Source organism: Seriola dumerili, unplaced genomic scaffold (genome assembly GCF_002260705.1).
Source record: "Seriola dumerili isolate Sdu_G_001 unplaced genomic scaffold, Sdu_1.0 BDQW01000388.1, whole genome shotgun sequence".
NCBI lineage: Eukaryota > Metazoa > Chordata > Actinopteri > Carangiformes > Carangidae > Seriola > Seriola dumerili.
Window position 1 is genome coordinate 756,677 of NW_019174643.1, and position 12,452 is coordinate 769,128.

The window sequence follows — 12,452 nt, forward strand, 5'->3', positions numbered from 1 at the left end:
CAGTTGAGTCAGACTCTGGGTCACATGACTCTGCAGCACACGCAAGCGGCACCGATGTTCGTTCTTCGTTGATAATTTTGCCATCCGCCGCGAAGAACCCGAAACACGTCCACGCACTTCTGTTCGGCTTCGATCGCTCGGGTCCTCCGTGTTTCAGCTGTGACGGCAGCGTCCCGTGTCATCCTCCAATAACTTCTGACTTACAATAAAAAGAAAGATATTGTGTCTCTTCTACGTTTCTATGTGAGTGATCATGTTACAGTAAACACAGATGAACTCGCAGCTCAGTCTTTGTCTTTTGTGTTTGGTGACGTCGTGGTTATAAAATCAGGATTTGACCATAGACGAGGTTTTGGCCTGGTCTTTATTATTATTATTATTATTATTATTATTATTATTAGCTGGATGCAGAAGCTCAAGTGAATTTTGCGCCCTCCGCATTTGTTAAAATTCAAGCAGGTGATTTCAAACTGAACGTTTGATCCTTTCCCGCCTCTGAACCAGTGTTGGAATAGAAAGTGACGGCCATCGTGAGTTTAACCTGCGAGGCCAAACCCGGGGCAAAGCGCCCTTCCTGTCAGACATATACTGGTTAATAATCAGCTCCTCTCTCCCGTCTGGACTCTGGCGGCTGCAGAGCAACGCCACGACGTTTGGAGAGATTTTTTTTTTTGTTGTTGAGAAAATCAGCCTCGAACTTGAGACGCGAGGACGCCGTCGCTTCTCCTCGTCTCCTTGTCTCCTTGTCTCCTCGTCTCCTCGTCTCCTCATCTCCTCATCTCCTCTCACCACCAAAGTTTCATTGTTTATGTTGGAAAACAGAGTCGGTGTCGATGTCAGGGAGAGGGGTTGTCTTTGGTGTCCTTGTGTATCTGTGTATCTGTGCACAAGAGTGTGTGTGTGTGTGTGTGTGTGATGTATGGGGACGGTGAGTAATACTGCATGTGTCATTCTGAGTCCCCTGAGTTTTCTTCTTCTCTTCTTCCTGTTTCTCTCTCTCTCTCTCCTCATGTCCTTCCTCACTCACTCTCTCCCATCTGTCTTCTCTCTCTCTCTCTCTTTCTTTATTTCTTCATCTCTCTTTTTTTTTTTTTTCCTGTGACATTCCTGTCCGGCGCTGAGGGTGTCATCCCAGTTTTCTGCTGACTCGGTGCTTTGCTGACACACACACGCACACACACACACACACACACACACACACACACACACACACACACACTCCAGCTGTTGAGAGCGAGGGCGTTTATTGGATTGTCTGTGTCCTCTATTTGGATAAGGAGAAAGGAAAGAGAAGGAGAGAGAGAGAGAGGAAGAAGGAAAGAACAAAGGAGGACAAGGAGTGACGAGAGAGATGGAGAGAGAGAGAGAAGAGAGGACAAAGGAAAAGATGGAGAAGAGGAGAGGGAGAATGTGAGGTGGAAGATAATAAAATAAGAGAAGAAAACGTGAACGTAGAGGAAGTATGAGAGGGACGAAGTAGAAGTGATTATAATGATAATAATATCTGATACGTTTGGATTTTTTATTCATTAATAAACTGATACATTCCTCCATTAATCGATCAATCAACAGAAAATTAATCAAAAGCTGTTTTTAAAAATCATAATAATAAGAAGAATATTTAAAGAAATATTTACAGGCTTCAGCTTCTCAGATGAAGTTTGTCTGAGTCACGACGGCGAGCTGAGGTCAGGTCGGAGGGGAGTTACGTAACGTCAGCAGAACCATGAACCGAGACAATAATCAGGAATTCAATGAATTCATCAAATCAGGCCTCGTCCGTGCAGTTTCCAACCGAGCCGCAATTATATTTCCCTCACAATGTATTTAGTTAAACAAAGTAGTTGCATTTAAACACAATTTAAGGGAGGAAGAGTCGAGTTTTGGAACTTAAAACGCGTGTGGAAGAAATATTTAAATATTTTCCATGAGTAAAAGTAGAAATTCCACAATGTGTAATATTATTATATTAATTATTTTATTAAAAATATAGTTGTTGTAGCAGTAAAATGTAGATAAAGTATGAAAAGTGTAATAAGAATGAGCCCTTACAGAGCGTTATACTATTATATGTTTTATATTATATTACCTTTTATTATGTATTAAAGTATAGATGGTAAAAGTGGAGAAAATCGATTATAAAATGCATCATATTATAAAAGTGATTATATTTATTGCACATTTTAAATGTAGGTCTTGGTCCTTAATCTACAGAGTAACTATAGTTGTCAAAGAAATGTGTCATATAATGGAAATATTCATATAAAGTACAAGTACCTCTGAAGTGTACTTCACACCACTGCTACTGTAGGCTGAATATAAGGTGGAGCTTTAATTTGAAAGGTGGTTTGAACCTGTAGTGGTGGTCTGTGTTCCTTTAAGCGAGGCTAAAGATGGACAGCAGAGAGAGAGAGAGAGAGAGACAGGAGGAGAAATGAACAGAGACGGAGATAAAAGATGGTGAAGGTAGAAGAGAGAGAGAGAGAGAGAGAGATCGAGACAGAGCAGATGCTCTGAAAGAACAATGGAGGAAGAGAGAGACATAAATGATGGCTGGTGAAAGAGAGAGAGAGAGAGAGAGAGAGAGTCAAACGAAGGGAGAGGGAGAGATGAAAGATGACAGGCGTGGGAGGCAGCGGGCGAGCGAGGGAGAGAGACAGAGAGAGATTGAGAGAGAGAGAGACAGGGAAGAAAAAGAGATAAAAGATGTTAGGTGGAGGAAAGAGCAGCAGAGGAGAGAGAGAGAGAGAGAGAGGGATGGGTGTGAAAGAGAGAGAGAGAGAGTGTGTGAAGAGAGACAGAGATGACAGGACGATGAAGAAGAAGAAGAGGAGGAGGAGGAGGAGAAGAGGTGAGCGTCCTTGCACTGTCAGGGGCGATCGATGGCACATCATTTACATTACACTGACTTAACTGCAGAGAGAGAGAGAGAGATGGAGAGGGGGAGGAAGAGATTGATAGAAGAAGGGAGGGAGGTAAGGACAGGTAAAAGAAGAGAGGGATGGAAGGAGGTGAGGAATGAAGAGTCGGAGGAGCAGAAAATTAACTACAGTTGAGAAAAGATGGAGGGATGGTGGGAAGACGGGGAGTGAAATTGATCTGATGAAGGTTCGGAGCTCATCTTTCTCTCTGTCTGTCTTTCTTTCTTACTTTCTTTCTTTCTTTCTTTCTCACCTCCCACACTCCGTCACTTCTCTTCCTCCTCCTCCTCCTCTCTCACTCATGTGTCACACGTCTCTCCTCATTACTTTCATCCCTCCTTCGCTGCCATCTCTCTCTCTCTCTCTCTCTCTCTCTCTCTCTTCATCTGTGTCATGTGTTTCTCCTCTGGCCAACACAGCTAGCCACCCTGCTAACCGTTAGCGATGCTACTAGCCTGTTGACGCTAGTTTACAGCCGCACTAACATGCTGGCTTTTAGCAGGTATGATGATTAGCATGGTCGCCACCTTGATTTATCATGCTAACATGTGCTAATTAGCACTAAACACAAAGGGTAGCTAAAGCTAATGGTAGTTGGTGATAAACCACCAACTGGACGATTTAAAGATTTGACGGTGATGTCGCTAGATGGAAAGTTTGAGTGTGTTTTTGTGATGCTAGCATTAGCAATCTAAGCTAAATCTGACTGATTTAAGGAAGAACGTTGCTTGATTTTGTAATTGTGTCTGTGTGAAAACAGCGGCTAGTTCAGTTACAGTTCAGTATTTTTTTTTACTTAATTGTGGGGCTAAAATTTGTAAAATTAAAGGGGGTGGAGCTAAAAGAAAGCACATGGGGTCTTTAAGACAAAGCCACCCTGCTTGCTGCCGGTTAGCAATGCTATTAGCCTGTTGATGCTAGTTTACAGGCAGCGCTAATCCCTAACCCTTATGAGTTAAACGTTGTTGTCAATGCTAACATGCTGGTGTTTAGCAGGTATAATGTTTAGCACGGTCGCCATCTTGAGTTAGCACGCTAACATGTGCTAATTAGACATGAATAGTTTTTGATAAGCTATCTATCTATCTATCTATCTATCTATCTATCTATCTATCTATCTATCTATCTATCTATCTATCTATCTATCTATCTATCTATCTATCTATCTTCCCTCCTTTTGTTCATGTCTCCCTCCTCCCTCCCTCCCTCCCTCCCTCTCTCCTTCCCTCCCTCGCTCATACCATATGTGACATTCCTTCTCAATGTGGCGCATTGAAAACTTCCTGTTGTTATAGTTTGTTATGGAGCACTTCAAAGAGACAGAGGGAGACAGAGGGAGGACGGGAGGAGGGATGGGGGAGGAGAGGGGAGGAGGAGGGGGGGGGCAGACGGACAGAGAGAGAGAGAGAGAGAAAACATGGAGTCTGTTATAGTTTTACCTCTTAAATGCTAACATGTGAGAGAACCTTGTATGCCTGTATGAATTATCCCTGTGTGTGTGTGTGTGTGTGTGTGTGTGTGTGTGTGTGTGTGTGTGTGTGTATTTGCCCACATGCCTAGGAAGTAAGGTAATGACGCTTAAAGCCATCACACACACTCACGCAGACATGCAGACACACGTTAGTCCATCGACCTGTATAACTTGTCTTGTCAGCGATTGTGTGTCGGTCCGTGTGTGTGTGCGTGTGTGTGTGTGTGTATGTGTGTGTGTGTGTGTGTGTGTGTGTGTGTGTGTGTGGTGTTTAATATTTAATAGATGCTGGTTAAAAATGCAGGAGTGTTTTTGTCTCTTGTCCCGTTGCACACCTGTTCCTCTGGAGAGAGAGAGAGAGAGAGGCTGTAAGATAGATAGATAGATAGATTAGTGTACGGATGGATTGATAGATAGATAGATAGATAGATAGATTAGGGTATGGATGGATTGATAGATAGATAGATAGATAGATAGATTAGTGCACGGATGGATTGATAGATTGAAAAACAGAAGATGAATAGATGGGAAAATAGATAGATGATAGGTGAATAGCAAGATAGATGGGTAGTTGGGTGGAAGGACAGATAGATAAATGATAGATAGATAGATGATAGATAGATAGATGGGTTGATTGATAGATGGATGAGATGAACAGTAACTACACTACAGAGTGAAGGAGATTACAGGTGAACAGAGGGGAAGAAAAAGCGAGGGATGAGAAGAGAAGTGTCGTCGGTTAATCAATGTAGTTTTCCTGTTTCCCTCCACTCTCTGTTTTAAGGTGATTTTTTTTTCCCTTATTATTTTCGCTCTACTTCCCTTATCAATCAATACTTATTATTGGCTCCCTCACTTCTCTCTCTCTCTCTCTAACGCTCTCTCTTCTTTCTTTCTTTCTTTCACACTCTTTCTCTCCATCTTCTGTCTTTCCCTCTGACGAAAAGAGAGACAGAAAAAAGAGAGAGAGATGGAAAGACACACACACACACACACACACACACACACACACACACACACACAATGAAGTCATTCATCTGTCCAATCAAAGAGACGGAAGCCCAGAGGAGTAAACATCCATCTCTCCCTCTCTCTCTCTCTTTTTCCTTCTCTCTATCTGTCTCTCTCTCTCTCTTTCTCGTTCGCTCCGTGAATCCATGAGCGTCCGTGATTATGATGCCCCTGTGTGTGTGTGTGTGTGTGTGTGTGTGTGTGTGTGTGTGTGTGTGGACAGACATATATCCCATTTCTCTGGTGTCTCTTTAAAAAGAATAGATTGTTCTTCTGCTACAAACAAAGAGTAAAGACTTGCGCGTGCGCACACACACACACACACACACACACACACACACACACACACACACACACACACGGTGAGAGAGAGAGAGAGAGAGAGAGAGAGGATGTGAGCCTGTGACACGATTTATGATGGGCGAGAGATGTGGGGAGACAGAAAACAGACAGAGAAAAGGACATCTCCCTCTCCTCCACCACAGAGGAAGACATTTACCTCCTTCACACAAGCTGCCACAGAGAGAGAGAGAGAGAGAGAGAGAGAGAGGGAGAGAGAGAGAGAGGGAGAGAGAGAGAGAGAGAGAGAGAGAGAGAGACAAAAGAAAGAAAGAGAGGAAAAAGCCACTAATCAATAGGGAGATCTTTTTTGACATCATTTGACCTCAGGTTGGGGGAGGACAGAGGATGGAGGGATGGAGGGATGGAGGGATGGAGGGATGGAGGGATGGGCAGATTAATGGAGCCATAGATTAAAAAAAAGACAAGTGGCACCGAAGCAGAAAATGGAGGGGTGTGTTTCTGAAAATATAAAAAATAACTCGTATTAAAAATATGGTAAAGAATAAAAAACAGAGGTGAAGGAAAAACAGTGAAAGAAAAGAAAAATCATCTAGATGAAAAATTAATTTCAGTGGAGCCAGACTGTCGACACAGCGGGGGAGGGGGGGGGGCTGCGGTTAAAGAAAGACATAAATACATAAATAAAAACGCAGGTTCATCAGGTAAAAAGTTGAACCAGGCTGCGTCTTCACACAGTCAGCAGATACATGCGACCACACAGCAACACGCCTTCATCTCCACGTCTTCATCACACACTGCACAGCAGAAACAACAACATGACTTATCCTCTTCTTTAACGTTGCTGTGTTCATTTAACGTAACTTACAAAGTCAACATCATCTTTTGTTCATGGGAAATACTTTGAATAAATCCTGTTCCCTCACAGAGCTGCAACAGACAGTGAAGTGAATCAATAGAAAAAGCAACAAGAAAAACAATAGAAACGTGTAATAAAGGAATAAAAGGAAAGGAAATATTCACTTTACCTACAATCCTTTAACACATTATGCAGCTGTTTATATGAAATATATAAAAACTGAAAATATATTCACACAAGAAGCTCAAATATGAGAAAATGTGACTTTAGACTTTGCTGTATATATTTAAAATCTGTACCAATAAATAAATGTAAATAAGGTCAAAGAGGAAAACTGTGAAATTTAAAGACAAATTAAAAGTTAATGCGTAAAAATAAAATGTAAAACTGATGTAAGAGTGAAAACTGAGTAATTAAGAGTTTATTAGCTCCAGACATCTGGATTATTTTCATCTGGAGAGAAAATATATTAAACCACGAACACATTTCCGCCTGTGTAGGATAAAAAACAAAGAAAAGAGGAGGAGGAACGACAGAAACAGCGAGAGGGAAACTAAATCCAACAACAAAGACCAATATGAATCTCAGGACGACGGAGGATTGAAACAGAAAACCGACGAAAAGAAAGAGAAGAAGAAAAATAAGGAGAAGAAAGAGAGCGAGGAGGAGAGCGGGATCAGCGGAGTGATGGAGAGATAAAAGAGGAGAGGGAGAGGAAGATGAAAGATTTTAGCTAAAGAGGGTTGACCCCTCGCTCTACCCCACGTATTGACCGCAGCAGGCCTTGATAAACTACACTGTGTGTGTGTGTGTGTGTGTGTGTGTGTGTGTGTGTGTGTGTGTGTGTGTGTGTGTGTGTGAGACCCCTGCACGTTCTGAGCTAAATCAATCTGTCAAACGCGTTAGCGAGTCCGTGCTTATTCACCGCCATGCCTGTTTGTGCGTTCCTTCGTGTGTGTGTGTGTGTGCGTGTGTGTGTGTGTGTGTGTGTGACCGACCCTGACCGGCCATCAGAGCCAATGACGGAGTATTGATCAAGGCTCCGTCTCCATAGAAACGGCCATTTGGGAGGACAGGCGAGGGTGCGCGTGTGTCAGAGTGGGAAGACTTACTTCAAGGTGGCTCATCAGATCATTGTGTGTGTGTGTGTGTGTGTGTGTGTGTGTGTGTGTGTGTGTGTGTGAAATGTCAGTTTCGTGTTTTCCATTCGTGGCATGTTCCCGTGTGTTCCTGGCCAATTAAAAAGGTCATCAAAAAAACAAAAATACATCAGCAGCAAACATTTCACAAGCTGCCGCGTGTCTCGTTTTAATCAACACCAATAAATCGTTACCTCTTTAATTACGAGACATTATTATAATCACTGTAAACAAACGGGAGCAGACCGGCCGCCTCCAGCTGTTTCTACTGTGGTTTTACTTTTTTGAGCCACTGCGACTGATTTTGAAGAGAAACCTGTTGGACCGATCCTCGTCTCCATCTCTGTTCTGTGGAGCTAATTAAACCGTTACCGCTAATTAAAGCTAACGAAGTATCGCAGCTCGTGTTGTGTTTTTGTAGCTCAGGCTAGTGGTTCTATCCGTGACACGGCGGCGTGGGGCCAGTGGGTGGCGACGAACGCGAACAATTAGGCGATTAATCCTGTAAACAAGCTAACAGTTTAGCCACATCTGCTAACACTTGATTTGCTTTGTTTTTCTCTTAGTTCAGCTAAACCTCTGGGTTTGTTTACGACTTATCTCTGAACCGGGACAAGGGCTGAAACAAGTTAATGAAACCAGGATTTAATAGTTGTATGTACAAACTCTGGAGTTTGTAGGTTTTGTTTGGTTTCTTTTAATTTCTAGTGATATGAAAACATTGATTATAGCAGCTTTAAAGCTTATAATAACATGGATAGTTCACATGGGAAATGCAGTCCATAATTGTAGTTCCCAAAATTCAAGTGCTGTATCTTAAAAACTGAGGATTAATCCGTATGAAAAGCGTTTAAAAAAAGGAAGTTGGAGGGTTATTTTGATTTGATATTCCACCAAGAGTGTCGCCATATCCAGCTGTGTTCTTGTACCAGATGTGGCTGAGATCTGGACAGAGGTTTTTGGGCCCTTTTTTTTGTCTGAGAATAAGCTCAAGTTAGCAGCACTCGGGCCAACGTTGGGCGAGCGTCGGCACCCGCAGTTGTGCCATTGTTCCTATTCGACATCTGTTTTAATCCCAAAACGAGACTTTTTCAGTCTTTTTCAAACTTGTTGAAGATTGTGAATCTGTGCAGACAGTCGCTGGCAGTTGGTTATGACCGGTCCAATGAGTCCATCCCAGAAAAACCTTCCAGTTTTGTCGTTCAACACTCGTCCCTCTCTGTGACCTGACCTCAGGCCCGTCTGCTGCGGCTGCCTGAGTGTCACCGTGAGTAAACTACAGGGGAACCTAACGGAACCAGGAAACGTTTAACAGTTAATAAGTCCATGTGTTTGTGGTGAGACTGATTCAGAGATGTTGTGTGAGCTGAGATCTGCGGTCACGCTGCTCTCTCTGCGTGCTGCATCCTGCAGGAAATTAAAGGACCCGACCAGTGAATGGCTCCGCGGTGTGAATGCGGACGAGTGAGGACGTCAGGGGGTCAAAGGTCACCTTTCTTACTTCTCCTACCATCAAGTGTTTAGGTGCAGCAGTGAGAGCCAGAGGAGGACAAATGGATTTGTTTCTATTTAAGGGTTTGAATGCAGTCAAGGTGAAGGGTTAACAAATGAATGTAGGTCAGTGGACTGACTGTGTGTGTGTGTGTGTGTGTGTGTGTGTGTGTGTGTGTGTGTGTGTGAAAGCTTCTACGTGCATCATGTGTGTGTTTGATGTGTATGTGTGTGTGACCTGCTCTTTGTTCCTGTGCTCGGTGCAGTAAGGAGAGTGGACCGTTGACGAGGATTAATGCCCAACATATGGCAACCCTACGGGACACACACACACACACACACACACACACACACACACACACACACACACTGCAGTCATTACTCTGAACAAAGAACTGTAAGGCTAATGAGACGGCGATATCATGTGTCCTTTGCGCACATACACACACACATGGCATGAATTCATGTGGATACACACACACACACACACACACACACACACACACCTTAATGTTGCTTATACATGGACGGATGCAGATGAAAACACACACACACACACACACCTGGTACTGTAACATGTATCCATTGTGGATGTATGGGAGATGAAAGGTAGCGGGGGATTGTTGATGGAAAGGCTCTAAGGTTTGAATGCAAACACCTGTGTGTGTTTGTGTTTGTGTGTGTGTGTGTGTGTGTTTGTGTGTGTGTGTGTGTGTGTGTGTGTAAAAAGAAAGAGAGAGAGATTAGTGTGTTTATTGTATAGGTGTGTGTATGATAGAGGGAGAGGTGAAGCAGAGTTCAGAGGAAAAGTGAAGGTTCATGTTTTCATTTCTTCATGCTCCTCTGCCTCCCTCCCTCTCTCTCTGTCACACACAACTCTCACTCAATGTGTGTGTGTGTGTGTGTGTGTGTGTGTGTGTGTGTGTGTGTGTGTCTTTTTCTCACGTACAGGATCACACCCCAAAACATTTTCAGACGTTTTCTCCCCACATCTTTTTTACACACTTTCTCTCTTCTCTCTTTCCACCTCCCTCCCTCTCTCACTCCCAGTGGGATCTGACCGATATACATGTTCCTGAAAAGCCCGACATCCATTCTATTCTACTCTATTCTATTCTACTCTACTCTATTCTATTCTATTCTACTCTACTCTATCCAGCGATTGAGCAGAAGTAGCGACAGCCGACAACACAGAGTAAAACATTAGCACATTATTGTCATATTATAAATAACACCATGTCCTTTCTCTTATTTAAAGTAACACATACTGCAGCTTAACGGCTCTAGATCTTCTTCTTCTTCTTCTTCTTCTTCTTCTTCTTCTTCTTTACATTTGCTCTGCTTCTGCTAAATGAACCAAACCAGATATCTGAGACGGAGGATCGTCTCGACGTGGTGAAAGACGGAAAGACGAAGCGTCAGTACTTAAAGTAACCACCAGTTTTGAGTGGTAAAAATTAAAGCAGCTGTTTGCAGATTTAGCTCACTGAGCTAAGCTAGCTAGTTAGCTCCGTGACTTGGTTCGAGCTGGACTAAAATCCCTGTGAAAGGATTTTAAATGTGCACGTGACGGCTGCACATGGAAAGTCTTCGTCCTCAGCAGTTTGAGATCCGAGCGGAAAGACGTGGAGTAAAGAAGCAGCAGCTGTTCGCACCAATGTTACAGGAAAATAAGGAAAACGCGAGCGATCAGAGCGTCACTTCGTCTTCGTGAGGATGTTTAACGTCTCTGGAAAAAAGGGAAACGAACGTTCAAAGAATATATATCGATGATAAAGAGCAGTTTAAAAACACTGTGTGTGTTGTTGTTGTTGGATTTGGAAACTTCAGCTTATTGTGGATTTATGTCCCATTCTGACCCGTGTGTTCGTTCAGGGTTTCTTCTATTCTACTCTGTTCTATTGTCATCAGGTGACACTGTGGCGGTGTTTTGTAGAGGCTTTAGATGGTCCCCTCTCTCTCTCTCTCTCTCCCCCTCTCTCTCTCTCTCTCTAGGTGTAAATGACTTTGGATGGCCATCTGTTACTTAGCCACCCTGCAGAGAGTTGGCCTGCATGCGCACCTCCTGAGTGAGTGTGTGTGTGTGTCTGTGTGTGTGTGTGTGTGTGTGTGTGTGTGTGTGTGTGTGTACCTTCCTTTATGTTTTGTTGCACGTGTGCAGTTACTGTATTTTTGTGTTTCCAGTGTGTTTATTTATGCCTGTGTGCACATGCATAATACAGTAGGTTATGTGTGTGTGTGTGTGTGTGTGTGTGTGTGTGTGTGTGTGTGTGTTGTAGATCTGTATTCAGGCTCACTTGCACATGTACAACATGTATTCGTGTGCTTGTGTGTGTAAGAGAAATGCTGTTTTACATCAGTGTTAGCATATTTAGCTCCAGTCAGTTATCAGTATTTTAAACTGATTCTTTGGCAACAAATACATAAAAATCTACATATGTAGATGACGTTTTATTTCAGTTGCCGTGTTAACCACTTCCTGCCTGCAGCTCCTTCACAGTAAAAGTCTTATTGCTGCAAATATTTTGACAAAAGAAAGAAATGAAACAAGAAAGGCGTCGAATGCAGGAATGCAGTCGGAGATCATGAGCTGAAATCCCTAAAAAGTCTCTTAAAATTTTAAGTATTTGGAGAGGGCTTTTATTGTGAAGCAGCTGATCTCTAAATACAAAATAAAAGCTGGAACAACCAGTATAGATTATTATTAAGAGTATTTTGATATCAGAGTATTATTGGTGTTATCCTCAGACGATCAAAACACATTTATTGCATCAAATATTTGTTTCCCGCTCTTGCGTCAGTGTTTCTTGAGGTCGCTGCTGAAACTCTGTCTGTCTGTCTTTAAGTGCTGGATGTTTTAGGACGTGGCAGCTCCTGCTGTTTCTGCTGGTTGTAGAACTCTGAGGTGTGAAAATGTCACAGAGAAAAGATGATTCGTGCTCGTCGCATCATTTCCCCGGAGACAGTGACTATAAGAGCGACCGATCGGTGTTTTATCAGACTGCCCTGAAATCAACCCGCTCCTCCGGTCCGGCGGCCAGTGGAAGTCCGCCGGGCTGTGTGTGTTGTCAGCATGTGATTTGATTAGGTGTGAGCGACCTGTCGTCTCGGCTGGAGCGTCCAGCTGTCAGCGTCGACTGCTGAGGTGACGCTCAGACCGACGCTGCTCCAGATATTTTTAATTTTCTGGATCACGCTGGAAAAACAAACTTCCAGTGTGAAAATCTGAAGAAAAACTTGTTGCATTAAACTTTGAACTG

General features: G+C 43.1%; 1 protein-coding gene across 2 annotated transcripts in view; it reads left to right on the forward strand.

Annotated features, from left to right (window-relative positions):
* Positions 1 to 12,452, forward strand: part of LOC111233367 (dachshund homolog 2-like) — an 81,141-nt gene that overhangs the window by 32,635 nt on the left and 36,054 nt on the right. The window lies entirely within an intron of this gene.